Source organism: Schistocerca americana, chromosome 5 (genome assembly GCF_021461395.2).
Source record: "Schistocerca americana isolate TAMUIC-IGC-003095 chromosome 5, iqSchAmer2.1, whole genome shotgun sequence".
NCBI classification, from domain to species: domain Eukaryota; kingdom Metazoa; phylum Arthropoda; class Insecta; order Orthoptera; family Acrididae; genus Schistocerca; species Schistocerca americana.
In genome coordinates, this window is record NC_060123.1 from 177,979 (window position 1) to 198,432 (window position 20,454).

The following is a 20,454-nucleotide window of genomic DNA, read 5'->3' on the forward strand; positions in this document are numbered from 1 at the left end:
GAAGGTAATGTCTTAGAACACATAGTATTTCATAGCGACGCAATTTCCGTGTGAATTCGTCAATGTTTGGGAGTGAGGGTTGCAGTAAAGAAGGATTAGTGGATGGGAAATGTGATTGTCGTATCCCAAAAGAAAATCCTGTCGTTTCCATAGAAACGTTACTCGATTTAGAAGGAATTGTCTTAGAACACATAGTACTCGTATTTCATAGCTACGCAATTTCCGTGTGAATTCGTCAATGTGAGGGAGTGAGGGATGCAGTAAGGAAGGATTAGTGGATCGGAAATAAGATTGTCGTATCCCAAAAGAAAATCCTGTCGTTTCCATAGAAACGTTACTCGATTTAGAAGGAAATGTCTTAGAACACATAGTATTTCATAGCGACGCAATTTCCGTGTGAATTCGTCAATGTTTGGGAGTGAGGGATGCAGTAAAGAAGGTTAGTGGATCGGAAATATGATTGTCGTATCCCAAAGGAAAATCCTGTCGTTTCCATAGAAACGTTACTCGATTTAGAAGGAAATGTCTTAGAACACTTAGTACTCGTATTTCATAGCGACGGAATTTCCGTGTGAATTCGTCAATGTGTGGGTGTGAGGGATGCAGTAAAGAAGGATTAGTGGATCGGAAATGAGATTGTCGTATCCCAAAAGAAAATCCTGTCGTTTCCATAGAAACGTTACACGATTTAGAAGGAAATGTCTTAGAACACATAGTATTTCATAGCGACGCAATTTCCGTGTGAATTCGTCAATGTTTGGGAGTGAGGGTTGCAGTAAAGAAGGACTAGTGGATCGGAAATGTGATTGTCGTATCCCAAAAGAATATCCTGTCGTTTCCATAGAAACGTTACTCGATTTAGAAGGATATGTCTTAGAACACATAGTATTTCATAGCGACGCAATTTCCGTGTGAATTCGTCAATGTTTGGGAGTGAGGGGTGCATTAAAGAAGGATTAGTGGATCGGAAATGTGATTGTCGTATCCCAAAAGCAAATCCTGTCGTTTCCATAGAAACGTTACTCGATTTAGAAGGAAATGCCTTAGAACACATAGTACTCGTATTTCATAGCGACGCAATTTCCGTGTGAATTCGTCAATGTGTGGGAGTGAGGGATGCAGTAAAGAAGGATTAGTGGACGGAAATGGGATTGTCTTATCCCAAAAGAAAATCCTGTCGTTTCCATAGATACGTTAGTCGATTTAGAAGAAAATGTCCTAGAACACATAGTATTTCATAGCGACGCAATTTCCGTGTGAATTCGTCAATGTGTGGGAGTGACAGATGCAGTAAAGAAGGATTAATGGATAGGAAATGAGATTGTCGTATCCCAAAAGAAAATCCTGTCGTTTCCATAGAAACGTTACTCGATTTAGAAGGAAATGTCTTAGAACACATAGTATTTCATAGCGACGCAATTTCCGTGTGAATTCGTCAATGTTTGGGAGTGAGGGATGCAGTAAAGAAGGATTAATGGATTGGAAATGAGATTGTCGTATCCCAAAAAAAAGTCCTTTCGTTTCCATAGAAACATTACTTGATTTAGAAGGAGAAGTCATAGAACCCATAGTAATTCATAGCGACGCAATTTCCGTGTGAATTCGTCAATGTGTGGGAGTGAGGGATGCAGTAAAGAAGGATTAGTGGATCGGAAATGTGATTGTCGTATCCCAAAAGAAAATCCTGTCGTTTCCATAGAAACGTTACTCGATCTAGAAGGAAATGTCTTAGAACACATAGTACTCGTATTACATAGCGACGCAATTTCCGCGTGAATTCATCAATGTGTGGGAGTGAGGGATGCAGTAAAGAAGGATTAGTGGATCGGAAATGAGATTGTCGTATCCCAAAAGAAAATAATGTCGTTTCCATAGAAACGTTACTCGATTTAGAAGGAAATGTCTTAGAACACATAGTATTTCATAGCGACGCAATATCCGTGTGAATTCGTCAATGTTTGGGAGTGAGGGATGCAGTAAAGAAAGATTAGTGGATCGGAAATGAGATTTTCGTATCCCAAAAAAAAGTCCTGTCGTTTCCATAGAAACGTTACTTGATTTAGAAAGAGAAGTCATAGAACCCATAGTAATTCATATCGACGCAATTTCCGTGTGAATTCGTCAATGTGTGGGTGTGAGGGATGCAGTAAAGAAGGATTTATGGATCGGAAATGTGATTGTCGTATCCCAAAAGAAAATCCTGTCGTTTCCATAGAAACGTTACTCGATTTAGAAGGATATGTCTTAGAACACATAGTACTCGTATTTCATAGCGACGCATTTTCAGTGTGAATTCGTCAATGTGTGGGAGTAAGGGATGCAGTAAAGAAGGATTAGTGGATCGGAAATGTGATTGTCGTATCCCAAAAGAAAATCCTGTCGTTTCCATAGAAATGTTACTCGATTTAGAAGGAATTGTCTTAGAACACATAGTACTCGTATTTCATAGCGACGGAATTTCCATGTGAATTCGTCAATGTTTGGGAGTGAGGGATGCAGTAAAGAAGGATTAGTGGATCGGAAATGAGATTGTAGTATCCCAAAAGAAAATCCTGTCGTTTCCACAGAAACGTTACTCGATTTAGAAGGAAATGTCCTAGAACACATAGTATTTCATAGCGACGCAATTTCCGTGTGAATTCGTCAATGTGTGGGAGTGACAGATGCAGTAAAGAAGGATTAATGGATAGGAAATGAGATTGTCGTATCCCAAAAGAAAATCCTGTCGTTTCCATAGAAACGTTACTCGATTTAGAAGGAAATGTCTTAGAACACATAGTATTTCATAGCGACGCAATTTCCGTGTGAATTCGTCAATGTTTGGGAGTGAGGGATGCAGTAAAGAAGGATTAATGGATTGGAAATGAGATTGTCGTATCCCAAAAAAAAAGTCCTTTCGTTTCCATAGAAACATTACTTGATTTAGAAGGAGAAGTCATAGAACCCATAGTAATTCATAGCGACGCAATTTCCGTGAGAATTCGTCAATGTGTGGGAGTGAGGGATGCAGTAAAGAAGGATTAGTGGATCGGAAATGTGATTGTCGTATCCCAAAAGAAAATCCTGTCGTTTCCATAGAAACGTTACTCGATCTAGAAGGAAATGTCTTAGAACACATAGTAGTCGTATTACATAGCGACGCAATTTCCGTGTGAATTCATCAATGTGTGGGAGTGAGGGATGCAGTAAAGAAGGATTAGTGGATCGGAAATGAGATTGTCGTATCCCAAAAGAAAATCCTGTCGTTTCCATAGAAACGTTACTCGATTTAGAAGGAAATGTCTTAGAACACATATTATTTCATAGCGACGCAATATCCGTGTGAATTCGTCAATGTTTGGGAGTGAGGGATGCAGTAAAGAAAGATTAGTGGATCGGAAATGAGATTTTCGTATCCCAAAAAAAAGTCCTGTCGTTTCCATAGAAACGTTACTTGATTTAGAAAGAGAAGTCATAGAACCCATAGTAATTCATATCGACGCAATTTCCGTGTGAATTCGTCAATGTGTGGGTGTGAGGGATGCAGTAAAGAAGGATTTATGGATCGGAAATGTGATTGTCGTATCCCAAAAGAAAATCCTGTCGTTTCCATAGAAACGTTACTCGATTTAGAAGGATATGTCTCAGAACATATAGTACTCGTATTTCATAGCGACGCAATTTCCGTGTGAATTCGTCAATGTGTGGGAGTGAGGGATGCACTAAAGAAGGATTAGTGGATCGGAAATGAGATTATCGTATCCCTAAAGATAATCCTGTCGTTTCCATAGAAACGTTACTCGATTTAGAAACAAATGTCTTAGAACACATAGTATTTCATAGCGACGCAATTTCCATGTGAATTCGTCAATGTTTGGGAGTGAGAAATGCAGTAAAGAAGGATTAGTGGATCGGAAATGTGATTGTCTTATCCCAAAAGAAAACCCTGTCGTTTCCATAGAAACGTTACTCGATTTAGAAGGAAATGTCTTAGAACACATAGTATTTCATAGCGATGCAATTTCCGTGTGAATTCGTCAATGTGTGGGAGTGAGGGATGCAGTAAAGAGGGATTAGTGGATCGGAAATGAGATTGTCGTATCCCAAAAGAAAATCCTGTCGTTTCCATAGAAACGTTACTCGATTTAGAAGGAGAAGTCATAGAACCCATGGTAATTCATAGCGACGCAATTTCCGTGTGAATTCGTCAATGTTTGTGAGTTAGGGATGCAGTAAAGAAGAATTAGTGGATCGGAAATGTGATTGTCGTACCCCCAAAAGAAAATCCTGTCGTTTCCATAGAAACGTTACTCGATTTAGAAGGAAATGTCTTAGAACACATAGTATTTCATAGCGACGCAATTTCCGTGTGAATTCGTCAATGTTTGGGAGTGAGGGAAGCAGTAAAGAAGGATTAGTGGATCGGAAATGAGATTGTCGTATCCCAAAAAAAAGTCCTGTCGTTTCCATAGAAACGTTACTCGATTTAGAAGGAAATGTCTTAGAACACATAGTATTTCATAGCGACGCAATTTCCGTGTGAATTCGTCAATGTTTGGGAGTGAGGGATGCAGTAAAGAAGGATTAGTGGATCGGAAATGAGATTGTCGTATCCCAAAAAAAAGTCCTGTCGTTTCCATAGAAACGTTACTTGATTTAGAAGGAGAAGTCATAGAACCCACAGTAATTCATAGCGACGCAATTTCCGTATGAATTGGTCAATGTGTGGGAGTGAGGGATGCAGTAAAGAAGGATTAGTGGATCGGAAATGTGATTGTCGTATCCCAAAAGTAAATCCTGTCGTTTCCATAGAAACGTTACTCGATTTAGAAGGAAATGTCTTAGAACACATAGTACTCGTATTTCATAGCGACGGAATTTCCGTGTGAATTCGTCAGTGTGTGGGAGTGAGGGATGCAGTAAAGAAGGATTAGTGGATCGGAAATGTGATTGTCGTATCCCAAAAGAAAATCCTGTCGGTTCCATAGAAACGTTACTCGATTTAGAAGGTAATGTCTTAGAACACATAGTATTTCATAGCGACGCAATATCCGTGTGAATTCGTCAATGTTTGGGAGTGAGGGTTGCAGTAAAGAAGGATTAGTGGATGGGAAATGTGATTGTCGTATCCCAAAAGAAAATCCTGTCGTTTCCATAGAAACGTTACTCGATTTAGAAGGAATTGTCTTAGAACACATAGTACTCGTATTTCATAGCGACGGAATTTCCGTGTGAATTCGTCAATGTGTGGGTGTGAGGGATGCAGTAAAGAAGGATTAGTGGATCGGAAATGAGATTGTCGTATCCCAAAAGAAAATCCTGTCGTTTCCATAGAAACGTTACACGATTTAGAAGGAAATGTCTTAGAACACATAGTATTTCATAGCGACGCAATTTCCGTGTGAATTCGTCAATGTTTGGGAATGAGGGTTGCAGTAAAGAAGGACTAGTGGATCGGAAATGTGATTGTCGTATCCCAAAAGAATATCCTGTCGTTTCCATAGAAACGTTACTCGATTTAGAAGGATATGTCTTAGAACACATAGTATTTCATAGCGACGCAATTTCCGTGTGAATTCGTCAAAGTTTGGGAGTGAGGGATGCAGTAAAGAAGGATTAGTGGATCGGAAATGAGATTGTCGTATCCCAAAAGAAAATCCTGTCGTTTCCACAGAAACGTTACTCGATTTAGAAGGAAATGTCTTAGAACACATAGTATTTCATAGCGACGCAATATCCGTGTGAATTCATCAATGTTTGGGAGTGAGGGATGCAGTAAAGAAAGATTAGTGGATCGGAAATGAGATTGTCGTATCCCAAAAAAAATTCCTGTCTTTTCCATAGAAACGTTACTTGATTTAGAAGGAGAAGTCATAGAACCCATAGTAAATCATATCGACGCAATTTCCGTGTGAATTCGTCAATGTGTGGGAGTGAGGGATGCAGTAAAGAAGGATTAGTGGATCGGAAATGTGATTGTCGTATTCCAAAAGAAAATCCTGTCGTTTCCATGGAAACGTTACTCGATTTAGAAGGAAATGTCTTAGAACACATAGTACTCATATTTCATAGCGACGCAATTTCCGTGTGAATTCGTCAATGTGCGGGAGTGAGGGATGCAGTAAAGAAGGATTAGTGGGGTCGGAAATGTGTTTGTCGTATCACAAAAGAAAATCCTGTCGTTTCCATAGAAACGTTACTCGATTTAGAATGAAATATCTTTGAACACATAGTGCTCGTATTTCAAAGCGACGGAATTTCCGTGTGAATACGTAAATGTTTGGTAGTGAGGGATGCAGTAAAGAAGGATTAGTGGATCGGAAATGAGATTGTCGTATCCCAAAAGAAAATTTTGTCGTTTCCATAGAAACGTTACTCGATTTAGAAGGAAATGTCTTAGAACACATAGTATTTCATAGCGACGGAATTTCCGTGTGTATTCGTCAATGTGTGGGAGTGAGGGATGCAGTAAAGAAGGATTAGTGGATCGGAAATGTGATTGTCGTATCTCAAAAAAAAATCCTGTCGTTTCCATAGAAACGTTACTCGATTTAGAAGGAAATGTCTTAGAACACATAGTACTCGTATTTCATAGCGACGCAATTTCCGTGTGAATTCGTCAATGTGGGGAAAGTGTTATGCAGTAAAGAAGGACTAGTGGATCGGACATGTGATTGTCGTATCCCAAAAGAAAATCCTGTCGTTTCCATAGAAATGTTACTCGATTTAGAAGGAAATGCCTTAGAACACATAGTACTCGTATTTCATAGCGACGCAATTTCCGTGTGAATTCGTCAATGTGTGGGAGTGAGGGATGCAGTAAAGAAGGATTAGTGAATCGGAAATGAGATTGTCGTATCCCAAAAGAAAATCCTGTCGTTTCCACAGAAACGTTACTCGATTTAGAAGGAAATGTCTTAGAACACATAGTATTTCATAGCGACGCAATTTCCATGTGAATTCGTCAATGTTTGGGAGTGAGAAATGCAGTGAAGAAGGATTAGTGGATCGGAAATGAGATTGTCGTATCCCAAAAGAAAATCCTGTCGTTTCCATAGAAACGTTACTCGATTTAGAAGGAAATGTCTTAGAACACACAGTATTACATAGCGACGCAATTTCCGTGTGAATTCGTCAATGTTTGGGAGTGAGGGATGCAGTAAAGAAGGATTAGTGGATCGGAAATGAGATTGTCGTATCCCAAAAGTAAATCCTGTCGTTTCCATAGAAACGTTACTCGATTTAGAAGGAGAAGTCATAGAACCCATAGTAATTCATAGCGACGCCATTTCCGTGTGAATTCGTCAATGTTTGGGAGTGAGGGATGCAGTAAAGAAGAATTAGTGGATCGGAAATGTGATTGTCGTACCCCCAAAAGAAAATCCTGTCGTTTCCATAGAAACGTTACTCGATTTAGAAAGAAATGTCTTAGAACACATAGTACTCGTATTTCATATCGACGCAATTTCCGTGTGAATTCGTCAATGTGTGGGAGTGAGGGATGCAGTAAAGAAGGATTAGTGGATCGGAAATGTGATTGTCGTATCCCAAAAGTAAATCCTGTCGTTTCCATAGAAACGTTACTCGATTTAGAAGGAAATGTCTTAGAACACATAGTACTCGTATTTCATAGCGATGGAATTTCCGTGTGAATTCGTCAATGTGTGGGAGTGAGGGATGCAGTAAAGAAGGATTAGTGGATCGGAAATGAGATTGTCGTATCCCAAAAGAAAATACTGTCGTTTCCATAGAAACGTTACTCGATTAGAACGAAATGTCTTAGAACACATAGTATTTCATAGCGACGCAATTTCCGTGTGAATTCGTCAATGTTTGGGAGTGAGGGATGCAGTAAAGAAGGATTAGTGGATCGGAAATGAGATTGTCGTATCCCAAAAAAAGGTCCTGTCGTTTCCATAGAAACGTTACTTGATTTGGAAGGAGAAGTCATAGAACCCACAGTAATTCATAGCGACGCAATTTCCGTGTGAATTCGTCAATGTGTGGGAGTGAGGGATGCAGTAAAGAAGGATTAGTGGATCGGAAATGTGATTGTCGTATCCCAAAAGTAAATCCTGTCGTTTCCATAGAAACGTTACTCGATTTAGAAGGAAATGTCTTAGAACCCATAGTGTTTCATAGCGACGCAATTTCCGCGTGAATTCGTCAATGTGTGGGAGTGAGGGATGCAGTAAAGAAGGATTAGTGGATCGGAAATGAGATTGTCGTATCCTATAAGAAAATCCTGTCGTTTCCATAGAAACGTTACTCGATTTAGAAGGAAATGTCTTAGAACACATAGTATTTCATAGCGACGCAATTTCCGTGTGATTTCTTCAATGTTTGGGAGTGAGGGTTGCAGTAAAGAAGGATTAGTAGATGGGAAATGTGATTGTCGTATCCCCAAAGAAAATCCTGTCGTTTCCATAGAAACGTTACTCGATTTAGAAGGAAATGTCTTAGAACACATAGTATTTCATAGCGACGCAATTTCCATGTGAATTCGTCAATGTTTGGGAGCGAGAAATGCAGTAAAGAAGGATTAGTGGATCGGAAATGTGATTGTCGTATCCCAAAAGAAAATCCTGTCGTTTCCATAGAAACGTTACTCGATTTAGAAGGAAATGTCTTACAACACATAGTATTTCATAGCGATGCAATTTCCGTGTGAATTCGTCATTGTGTGGGAGTGAGGGATGCAGTAAAGAGGGATTAGTGGATCGGAAATGAGATTGTCGTATCCCAAAAGAAAATCCTGTCGTTTCCATAAAAACGTTACTCGATTTAGAAGGAGAAATCATAGAACCCATAGTAATTCATAGCGACGCAATTTCCGTGTGAATTCGTCAATGTTTGTGAGTTAGGGATGCAGTAAAGAAGAATTAGTGGATCGGAAATGCGATTGTCGTACCCCCAAAAGAAAATCCTGTCGTTTCCATAGAAACGTTACTCGATTTAGAAAGAAATGTCTTAGAACACATTGTACTCGTATTTCATAGCGACGCAATTTCCGTGTGAATTCGTCAATGTGTGGGAGAGAGGGATGCAGTAAAGAAGGATAAGTGGATTGGAAATGAGATTGTCATATCCCAAAAGAAAATCCTGTCGTTTCCATAGAAACGTTACTCGATTTAGAAGGAAATGTCTTAGAACACATAGTATTTCATAGCGACGCAATTTCCGTGTGAATTCGTCAAAGTTTGGGAGTGAGGGATGCAGTAAAGAAGGATTAGTGGATCGGAAATGAGATTGTCGTATCCCAAAAAAAAGTCCTGTCGTTTCCATAGAAACGTTACTTGATTTAGAAGGAGAAGTCATAGAACCCACAGTAATTCATAGCGACGCAATTTCCGTATGAATTGGTCAATGTGTGGGAGTGAGGGATGCAGTAAAGAAGGATTAGTGGATCGGAAATGTGATTGTCGTATCCCAAAAGTAAATCCTGTCGTTTCCATAGAAACGTTACTCGATTTAGAAGGAAATGTCTTAGAACACATAGTACTCGTATTTCAAAGCGACGGAATTTCCGTGTGAATTCGTCAATGTGTGGGAGTGAGGGATGCAGTAAAGAAGGATTAGTGGATCGGAAATGTGATTGTCGTATCCCAAAAGTAAATCCTGTCGTTTCCATAGAAACGTTACTCGATTTAGAAGGAAATGTCTTAGAACACATAGTACTCGTATTTCAAAGCGACGGAATTTCCGTGTGAATTCGTCAATGTGTGGGAGTGAGGGATGCAGTAAAGAAGGATTAGTGGATCGGAAATGTGATTGTCGTATCCCAAAAGAAAATCCTGTCGTTTCCATAGAAACGTTACTCGATTTAGAAGGAAATGTCTTAGAACACATAGTATTTCATAGCGACGCAATTTCCGTGTGAATTCGACAATGTTTGGGAGTGAGGGTTGCAGTAAAGAAGGATTAGTGGATCGGAAATGTGATTGTCGTATCCCAAAAGAAAATCCTGTCGTTTCCATAGAAACGTTACTCGATTTAGAAGGAATTGTCTTAGATCACATAGTACTCGTATTTCATAGCTACGCAATTTCCGTGTGAATTTGTCAATATGTGGGAGTGAGGGATGCAGTAAGGAAGGATTAGTGGATCGGAAATAAGATTGTCGTATCCCAAAAGAAAATCCTGTCGTTTCCATAGAAACGTTACTCGATTTAGAAGGAAATGTCTTAGAATACATAGTATTTCATAGCGATGCAATTTCCGTGTGAATTCGTCAATGTTTGGGAGTGAGGGATGCAGTAAAGAGGGATTAGTGGATCGGAAATGAGATTGTCGTATCCCAAAAGAAAATCCTGTCGTTTCCATAGAAACATTACTCGATTTAGAAGGAGAAGTCATAGAACCCATAGTAATTCGTAGCGACGCAATTTCTGTGTGAATTCGTCAATGTTTGTGAGTTAGGGATGCAGTAAAGAAGAATTAGTGGATCGGAAATGTGATTGTCGTACCCCCAAAAGAAAATCCTGTCGTATCCATAGAAATGTTACTCGATTTAGAAAGAAATGTCTTAGAACACATAGTACTCGTATTACATAGCGACGGAATTTCCGTGTGAACTCGTCAATGTGTGGGAGTGAGGGATGCAGTAAAGAAGGATAAGTGGATCGGAAATGAGATTGTCGTATCCCAAAAGAAAATCCTGTCGTTTCCATAGAAACGTTACTCGATTTAGAAGGAAATGTCTTAGAACACATAGTATTTCATAGCGACGCAATTTCCGTGTGAATTCGCCAATGTTTGGGAGTGAGGGATGCAGTAAAGAGGGATTAGTGGATCGGAAATGAGATTGTCGTATCCCAAAAAAAAGTCCTGTCGTTTCCATAGAAACGTTACTTGATTTAGAAGGAGAAGTCATAGAACCCACAGTAATTCATAGCGACGCAATTTCCGTATGAATTGGTCAATGTGTGGGAGTGAGGGATGCAGTAAAGAAGGATTAGTGGATCGGAAATGTGATTGTCGTATCCCAAAAGTAAATCCTGTCGTTTCCATAGAAACGTTACTCGATTTAGAAGGAAATGTCTTAGAACACATAGTACTCGTATTTCATAGCGACGGAATTTTCGTGTGAATTCGTCAGTGTGTGGGAGTGAGGGATGCAGTAAAGAAGGATTAGTGGATCGGAAATGTGATTGTCGTATCGTAAAAGAAAATCCTGTCGTTTCCATAGAAACGTTACTCGATTTAGAAGGAAATGTCTTAGAACACATAGTATTTCATAGCGACGCAATTTCCGTGTGAATTCGTCAATGTTTGGGAGTGAGGGTTGCAGTAAAGAAGGATTAGTGGATCGGAAATGTGATTGTCGTATCCCAAAAGAAAATCCTGTCGTTTCCATAGAAACGTTACTCGATTTAGAAGGAATTGTCTTAGAACACATAGTACTCGTATTTCATAGCTACGCAATTTCCGTGTGAATTCGTCAATATGTGGGAGTGAGGGATGCAGTTAGGAAGGATTAGTGGATCGGAAATAAGATTGTCGTATCCCAAAAGAAAATCCTGTCGTTTCCATAGAAACGTTACTCGATTTAGAAGGAAATGTCTTAGAACACATAGTATTTCATAGCGACGCAATTTCCGTGTGAATTCGTCAATGTTTGGGAGTGAGGGATGCAGTAAAGAAGGATTAGTGGATCGGAAATGTGATTGTCGTATCCCAAAAGAAAATCCTGTCGTTTCCATAGAAACGTTACTCGATTTAGAAGGAAATGTCTTAGAACACATAGTACTCGTATTTCATAGCGACGGAATTTCCGTGTGAATTCCTCAATGTGTGGGAGTGAGGGATGCAGTAAAGAAGGATTAGTGGATCGGAAATGAGATTGTCGTATCCCAAAAGAAAATCCTGTCGTTTCCATAGAAACGTTACTCGATTTAGAAGGAAATGTCTTAGAACACATAGTATTTCATAGCGACGCAATTTCCGTGTGAATTCGTCAATGTTTGGGAGTGAGGGATGCAGTAAAGAAGAAGTAGTGGATCGGAAATGTGATTGTCGTACCCCCAAAAGAAAATCCTGTCGTTTCCATAGAAACGTTACTCGATTTAGAAAGAAATGTCTTAGAACACATAGTACTCGTATTTCATAGCGACGCAATTTCCGTGTGAATTCGTCAATGTGTGGGAGTGAGGGTTGCAGTAAAGAAGGATTAGTGGATCGGAAATTTGATTGTCGTATCCCAAAAGTAAATCCTGTCGTTTCCATAGAAACGTTACTCGATTTAGAAGGAAATGTCTTAGAACCCATAGCGTTTCATAGCGACGCAATTTCCGTGTGAATTCGTCAATGTGTGGGAGTGAGGGATGCAGTAAAGAAGGATTAGTGGATCGGAAATGAGATTGTCGTATCCTATAAGAAAATCCTGTCGTTTCCATAGAAACGTTACTCGATTTAGAAGGAAATGTCTTAGAACACATAGTATTTCATAGCGACGCAATTTCCGTGTGATTTCGTCAATGTTTGGTAGTGAGGGTTGCAGTAAAGAAGGATTAGTAGATGGGAAATGTGATTGTCGTATCCCAAAAGAAAATCCTGTCGTTTCCGTAGAAACGTTACTCGATTTAGAAGGAATTGTCTTAGAACACATAGTACTCGTATTTCATAGCGACGCAATTTCCGTGTGAATTCGTCAATGTGTGGGAGTGAGGGATGCAGTAAAGAAGGATTAGTGGATCGGAAATGAGATTGTCGTATCCTATAAGAAAATCCTGTCGTTTCCATAGAAACGTTACTCGATTTAGAAGGAAATGTCTTAGAACACATAGTATTTCATAGCGACGCAATTTCCGTGTGATTTCGTCAATGTTTGGGAGTGAGGGTTGCAGTAAAGAAGGATTAGTAGATGGGAAATGTGATTGTCGTATCCCAAAAGAAAATCCTGTCGTTTCCGTAGAAACGTTACTCGATTTAGAAGGAATTGTCTTAGAACACATAGTACTCGTATTTCATAGCGACGCAATTTCCGTGTGAATTCGTCAATGTGTGGGAGTGAGGGATGCAGTAAAGAAGGATTAGTTTATCGGAATTGAGATTGTCGTATCCCTAAAGAAAATCCTGTCGTTTCCATAGAAACGTTACTCGATTTAGAAGGAAATGTCTTAGAACACATAGTACTCGTATTTCATAGCGACGCAATTTCCGTGTGAATTCGTCAATGTGTGGGAGTGAGGGATGCAGTAAAGAAGGATTAGTGGATCGGAAATGAGATTGTCGTATCCCAAAAGATAATCCTGTCGTTTCCATAGAAACGTTACTCGATTTAGAAACAAATCTCTTAGAACACATAGTATTTCATAGCGACGCAATTTTCATGTGAATTCGTCAATGTTTGGGAGTGAGAAATGCAGTAAAGAGGGATTAGTGGATCGGAAATGAGATTGTCGTATCCCAAAAGAAAATCCTGTCGTTTCCATAGAAACGTTACTCGATTTGGAAGGAGAAGTCATAGAACCCATAGTAATTCATAGCGACGCAATTTCCGTGTGAATTCGTCTATGTTTGTGAGTTAGGGATGCAGTAAAGAAGAATTAGTGGATCGGAAATGTGATTGTCGTACCCCCAAAAGAAAATCCAGTCGTTTCCATAGAAACGTTACTCGATTTAGAAAGAAATGTCTTAGAACACATAGTACTCGTATTTCGTAGCGACGCAATTTCCCTGTGAATTCGTCAATGTGTGGGAGTGAGGGATGCAGTAAAGAAGGATAAGTGGATCGGAAAAGAGATTGTCGTATCCCAAAAGAAAATCCTGTCGTTTCCATAGAAACGTTACTCGATTTAGAAGGAAATGTCTTAGAACACATAGTATTTCATAGCGACGCAATTTCCGTGTGAATTCGTCAATGTTTGGGAGTGAGGGTTGCTGTAAAGAAGGATTAGTGGATCGGAAATGTGATTGTCGTATCCCAAAAGAAAATCCTGTCGTTTCCATAGAAACGTTACTCGATTTAGAAGGTAATGTCTTAGAACACATAGTACTCGTATTTCATAGCGACGCAATTTCCGTGTGAATTCGTCAATATGTGGGAGTGAGGGATGCAGTAAGGAAGGATTAGTGGATCGGAAATAAGATTGTCGTATCCCAAAAGAAAATCCTGTCGTTTCCATAGAAACGTTAATCGATTTAGAAGGAAATGTCTTAGAACACATAGTATTTCATAGCGACGCAATTTCCGTGTGAATTCGTCAATGTTTGGGAGTGAGGGATGCAGTAAAGAAGGATTAGTGGATCGGAAATGTGATTGTCGTATCCCAAAAGAAAATCCTGTCGTTTCCATAGAAACGTTACTCGTTTTAGAAGGAAATGTCTTAGAACACATAGTACTCGTATTTCAAAGCGACGGAATTTCCGTGTGAATTCGTCAATGTGTGGGAGTGAGGGATGCAGTAAAGAAGGGTTAGTGGATCGGAAATGTGATTGTCGTATCCCAAAAGTAATTCCTGTCGTTTCCATAGAAACGTTACTCGATTTAGAAGGAAATGTCTTAGAACTCATAGTACTCGTATTTCAAAGCGACGGAATTTCCGTGTGAATTCGTCAATGTGTGGGAATGAGGGATGCAGCAAAGAAGGATTAGTGGATCGGAAATGTGATTGTCGTATCCCAAAAGAAAATCCTGTCGTTTCCATAGAAACGTTACTCGATTTAGAAGGAAATGTCTTAGAACACATAGTATTTCATAGCGACGCAATTTCCGTGTGAATTCGTCAATGTGTGGGAGTGAGGGATGCAGTAAAGAGGGATTAGTGGATCGGAAATGAGATTGTCGTATCCCAAAAGAAAATCCTGTCGTTTCCATAGAAACGTTACTCGATTTAGAAGGAGAAGTCATAGAACCCATAGTAATGCATAGCAACGCAATTTCCGTGTGAATTCGTCAATGTTTGTGAGTTAGGGATGCAGTAAAGAAGAATTAGTGGATCGGAAATGTGATTGTCGTACCCCCAAAAGAAAGTCCTGTCGTTTCCATAGAAAAGTTACTCAATTTAGAAAGAAATGTCTTAGAACACATAGTACTCGTATTTCATAGCGACGGAATTTCCGTGTGAATTCGTCAATGTGTGGGAGTGAGGGATGCAGTAAAGAAGGATAAGTGGATCGGAAATGAGATTGTCGTATCCCAAAAGAAAATCCTGTCGTTTCCATAGAAACGTTACTCGATTTAGAAGGAAATGTCTTAGAACACATAGTATTTCATAGCGACGCAATTTCCGTGTGAATTCGTCAATGTTTGGGAGTGAGGGATGCAGTAAAGAAGGATTAGTGGATCGGAAATGTGATTGTCGTATCCCAAAAGTAAATCCTGTCGTTTCCATAGAAACGGTACTCGATTTAGAAGGAAATGTCTTAGAACACATAGTACTCGTATATCATAGCGACGGAATTTCCGTGTGAATTCGTCAATGTGTGGGAGTGAGGGATGCAGTAAAGAAGGATTAGTGGATCGGAAATGTGATTGTCGTATCCCAAAAGAAAATCCTGTCGTTTCCATAGAAACGTTACTCGATTTAGAAGGAAATGTCTTAGAACACATAGTATTTCATAGCGACGCAATTTCCGTGTGAATTCGTCAATGTTTGGGAGTGAGGGTTGCATTAAAGAAGGATTAGTGGATCGGAAATGTGATTGTCGTATCCCAAAAGAAAATCCTGTCGTTTCCATAGAAACGTTACTCGATTTAGAAGGAATTGTCTTAGAACACATAGTACTCGTATTTCATAGCTACGCAATTTCCGTGTGAATACGTCAATATGTGGGAGTGAGGGATGCAGTAAGGAAGGATTAGTGGATAGGAAATAAGATTGTCGTATCCCAAAAGAAAATCCTGTCGTTTCCATAGAAACGTTACTCGATTTAGAAGGAAATGTCTTAGAACACATAGTATTTCATAGCGACGCAACTTCCGTGTGAATTCGTCAATGTTTGGGAGTGAGGGATGCAGTAAAGAAGGATTAGTGGATCGGAAATGTGATTGTCGTATCCCAAAAGTAAATCCTGTCGTTTCCATAGAAACGTTACTCGATTTACAAAGAAATGTCTTAGAACACATAGTACACGTATTTCATAGCGACGGAATTTCCGTGTGAATTCGTCAGTGTGTGGGAGTGAGGGATGCAGTAAAGAAGGATTAGTGGATCGGAAATGTGATTGTCGTATCCCAAAAGAAAATCCTGTCGTTTCCATAGAAACGTTACTCGATTTAGAAGGAATTGTCTTAGAACACATAGTACTCGTATTTCATAGCTACGCAATTTCCGTGTGAATTCGTCAATATGTGGGAGTGAGGGATGCAGTAAGGAAGGATTAGTGGATCGGAAATAAGATTGTCGTATCCCAAAAGAAAATCCTGTCGTTTCCATAGAAACGTTACTTGATTTAGAAGGAGAAGTCATAGAACCCACAGTAATTCGTAGCGACGCAATTTCCGTATGAATTGGTCAATGTGTGGGAGTGAGTGATGCAGTAAAGAAGGATTAGTGGATCGGAAATGTGATTGTCGTATCCCAAAAGTAAATCCTGTCGTTTCCATAGAAACGTTACTCGATTTAGAAGGAAATGTCTTAGAACACATAGTACACGTATTTCATAGCGACGGAATTTCCGTGTGAATTCGTCAATGTGTGGGAGTGAGGGATGCAGTAAAGAAGGATTAGTGGATCGGAAATGTGATTGTCGTATCCCAAAAGAAAATCCTGTCGTTTCCATAGAAACGTTACTCGATTTAGAAGGGAATGTCTTAGAACACATAGTATTTCATAGCGACGCAATTTCCGTGTGAATTCGTCAATGTTTGGGAGTGAGGGTTGCAGTAAAGAAGGATTAGTGGATCGGAAATGTGATTGTCGTATCCCAAAAGAAAATCCTGTCGTTTCCATAGAAACGTTACTCGATTTAGAAGGAAATGTCTTAGAACACATAGTACTCGTATTTCATAGCGACGCAATTTCCGTGTGAATTCGTCAATATGTGGGAGTGAGGGATGCAGTAAGGAAGGATTAGTGGATCGGAAATAAGATTGTCGTATCCCAAAAGAAAATCCTGTCGTTTCCATAGAAACGTTACTCGATTTAGAAGGAAATGTCTTAGAACACATAGTATTTCATAGCGACGCAATTTCCGTGTGAATTCGTCAATGTTTGGGAGTGAGGGATGCAGTAAAGAAGGATTAGTGGATCGGAAATGTGATTGTCGTATCCCAAAAGAAAATCCTGTCGTTTCCATAGAAACGTTACTCGTTTTAGAAGGAAATGTCTTAGAACACATAGTACTCGTATTTCAAAGCGACGGAATTTCCGTGTGAATTCGTCAATGTGTGGAAGTGAGGGATGCAGTAAAGAAGGATTAGTGGATCGGAAATGTGATTGTCGTATCCCAAAAGAAAATCCTGTCGATTCCATAGAAACGTTACTCGATTTAGAAGGAAATGTCTTAGAACACATAGTATTTCATAGCGACGCAATTTCCGTGTCAATTCGTCAATGTTTGGGAGTGAGGGATGCAGTAAAGAAGGATTAGTGGATCGGAAATGAGATTGTCGTATCCCAAAAAAAAGTCCTGTCGTTTCCATAGAAACGTTACTTGATTTAGAAGGAGAAGTCATAGAACCCACAGTAACTCATAGCGACGCAATTTCCGTATGAATTGGTCAATGTGTGGGAGTGAGGGATGCAGTAATGAAGGATTAGTGGATCGGAAATGTGATTGTCGTATCCCAAAAGTAAATCCTGTCGTTTCCATAGAAACGTTACTCGATTTAGAAGGAAATGTCTTAGAACTCATAGTACTCGTATTTCAAAGCGACGGAATTTCCGTGTGAATTCGTCAATGTGTGGGAATGAGGGATGCAGTAAAGAAGGATTAGTGGATCGGAAATGTGATTGTCGTATCCCAAAAGAAAATCCTGTCGTTTCCATAGAAACGTTACTCGATTTAGAAGGAAATGTCTTAGAACACATAGTATTTCATAGCGACGCAATTTCCGTGTGAATTCGTCAATGTTTGGGAGTGAGGGTTGCAGTAAAGAAGGATTAGTGGATCGGAAATGTGATTGTCGTATCCCAAAAGAAAATCCTGTCGTTTCCATAGAAACGTTACTCGATTTAGAAGGAATTGTCTTAGAACACATAGTACTCGTATTTCATAGCTACGCAATTTCCGTGTGAATTCGTCAATATGTGGGAGTGAGGGATGCAGTAAGGAAGGATTAGTGGATCGGAAATAAGATTGTCGTATCCCAAAAGAAAATCCTGTCGTTTCCATAGAAACGTTACTCGATTTAGAAGGAAATGTCTTAGAACACATAGTATTTCATAGCGATGCAATTTCCGTGTGAATTCGTCAATGTGTGGGAGTGAGGGATGCAGTAAAGAGGGATTAGTGGATCGGAAATGAGATTGTCGTATCCCAAAAGAAAATCCTGTCGTTTCCATAGAAACGTTACTCGATTTAGAAGGAGAAGTCATAGAACCCATAGTAATGCATAGCAACGCAATTTCCGTGTGAATTCGTCAATGTTTGTGAGTTAGGGATGCAGTAAAGAAGAATTAGTGGATCGGAAATGTGATTGTCGTACCCCCAAAAGAAAATCCTGTCGTTTCCATAGAAAAGTTACTCAATTTAGAAAGAAATGTCTTAGAACACATAGTACTCGTATTTCATAGCGACGGAATTTCCGTGTGAATTCGTCAATGTGTGGGAGTGAGGGATGCAGTAAAGAAGGATAAGTGGATCGGAAATGAGATTGTCGTATCCCAAAAGAAAATCCTGTCGTTTCCATAGAAACGTTACTCGATTTAGAAGGAAATGTCTTAGAACACATAGTATTTCATAGCGACGCAATTTCCGTGTGAATTCGTCAATGTTTGGGAGTGAGGGATGCAGTAAAGAAGGATTAGTGGATCGGAAATGTGATTGTCGTATCCCAAAAGTAAATCCTGTCGTTTCCATAGAAACGGTACTCGATTTAGAAGGAAATGTCTTAGAACACATAGTACTCGTATATCATAGCGACGGAATTTCCGTGTGAATTCGTCAATGTGTGGGAGTGAGGGATGCAGTAAAGAAGGATTAGTGGATCGGAAATGTGATTGTCGTATCCCAAATTAAAATCCTGTCGTTTCCATAGAAACGTTACTCGATTTAGAAGGAAATGTCTTAGAACACATAGTATTTCATAGCGACGCAATTTCCGTGTGAATTCGTCAATGTTTGGGAGTGAGGGTTGCAGTAAAGAAGGATTAGTGGATCGGAAATGTGATTGTCGTATCCCAAAAGAAAATCCTGTCGTTTCCATAGAAACGTTACTCGATTTAGAAGGAATTGTCTTAGAACACATAGTACTCGTATTTCATAGCTACGCAATTTCCGTGTGAATTCGTCAATATGTGGGAGTGAGGGATGCAGTAAGGAAGGATTAGTGGATCGGAAATAAGATTGTCGTATCCCAAAAGAAAATCCTGTCGTTTCCATAGAAACGTTACTCGATTTAGAAGGAAATGTCTCAGAACACATCGTATTTCATAGCGACGCAACTTCCGTGTGAATTCGTCAATGTTTGGGAGTGAGGGATGCAGTAAAGAAGGATTAGTGGATCGGAAATGTGATTGTCGTATCCCAAAAGAAAATCCTGTCGTTTCCAAAAAACGTTACTCGATTTAGAAGGAAATGTCTTAGAACACATAGTACTCGTATTTCATAGCGACGGAATTTCCGTGTGAATTCCTCAATGTGTGGGAGTGAGGGATGCAGTAAAGAAGGATTAGTGGATCGGAAATGAGATTGTCGTATCCCAAAAGAAAATCCTGTCGTTTCCATAGAAACGTTACTCGATTTAGAAGGAAATGTCTTAGAACACATAGTATTTCATAGCGACGCAATTTCCGTGTGAATTCGTCAATGTTTGGGAGTGAGGGATGCAGTAAAGAAGAATTAGTGGATCGGAAATGTGATTGTCGTACCCCCAAAAGAAAATCCTGTCGTCTCCATAGAAACGTTACTCGATTTAGAAAGAAATGTCTTAGAACACATAGTACTCGTATTTCATAGCGACGCAATTTCCGTGTGAATTCGTCAATGTGTGGGAGTGAGGGATGCAGTAAAGAAGGATTAGTGGATCGGAAATGTGATTGTCGTATCCCAAAAGTAAATCCTGTCGTTTCCATAGAAACGTTACTCGATTTAGAAGGAAATGTCTTAGAACACATAGTACTCGTATTTCATAGCGACGGAATTTCCGTGTGAATTCGTCAATGTGTGGGAGTGAGGGATGCAGTAAAGAAGGATTAGTGGATCGGAAATGAGATTGTCGTATCCCAAAAGAAAATCCTGTCGTTTCCATTGAAACGTTACTCGATTAGAACGAAATGTCTTAGAACACATATTATTTCGTAGCGACGCAATTTCCGTGTGAATTCGTCAATGTTTGGGAGTGAGGGATGCAGTAAAGAAGGATTAGTG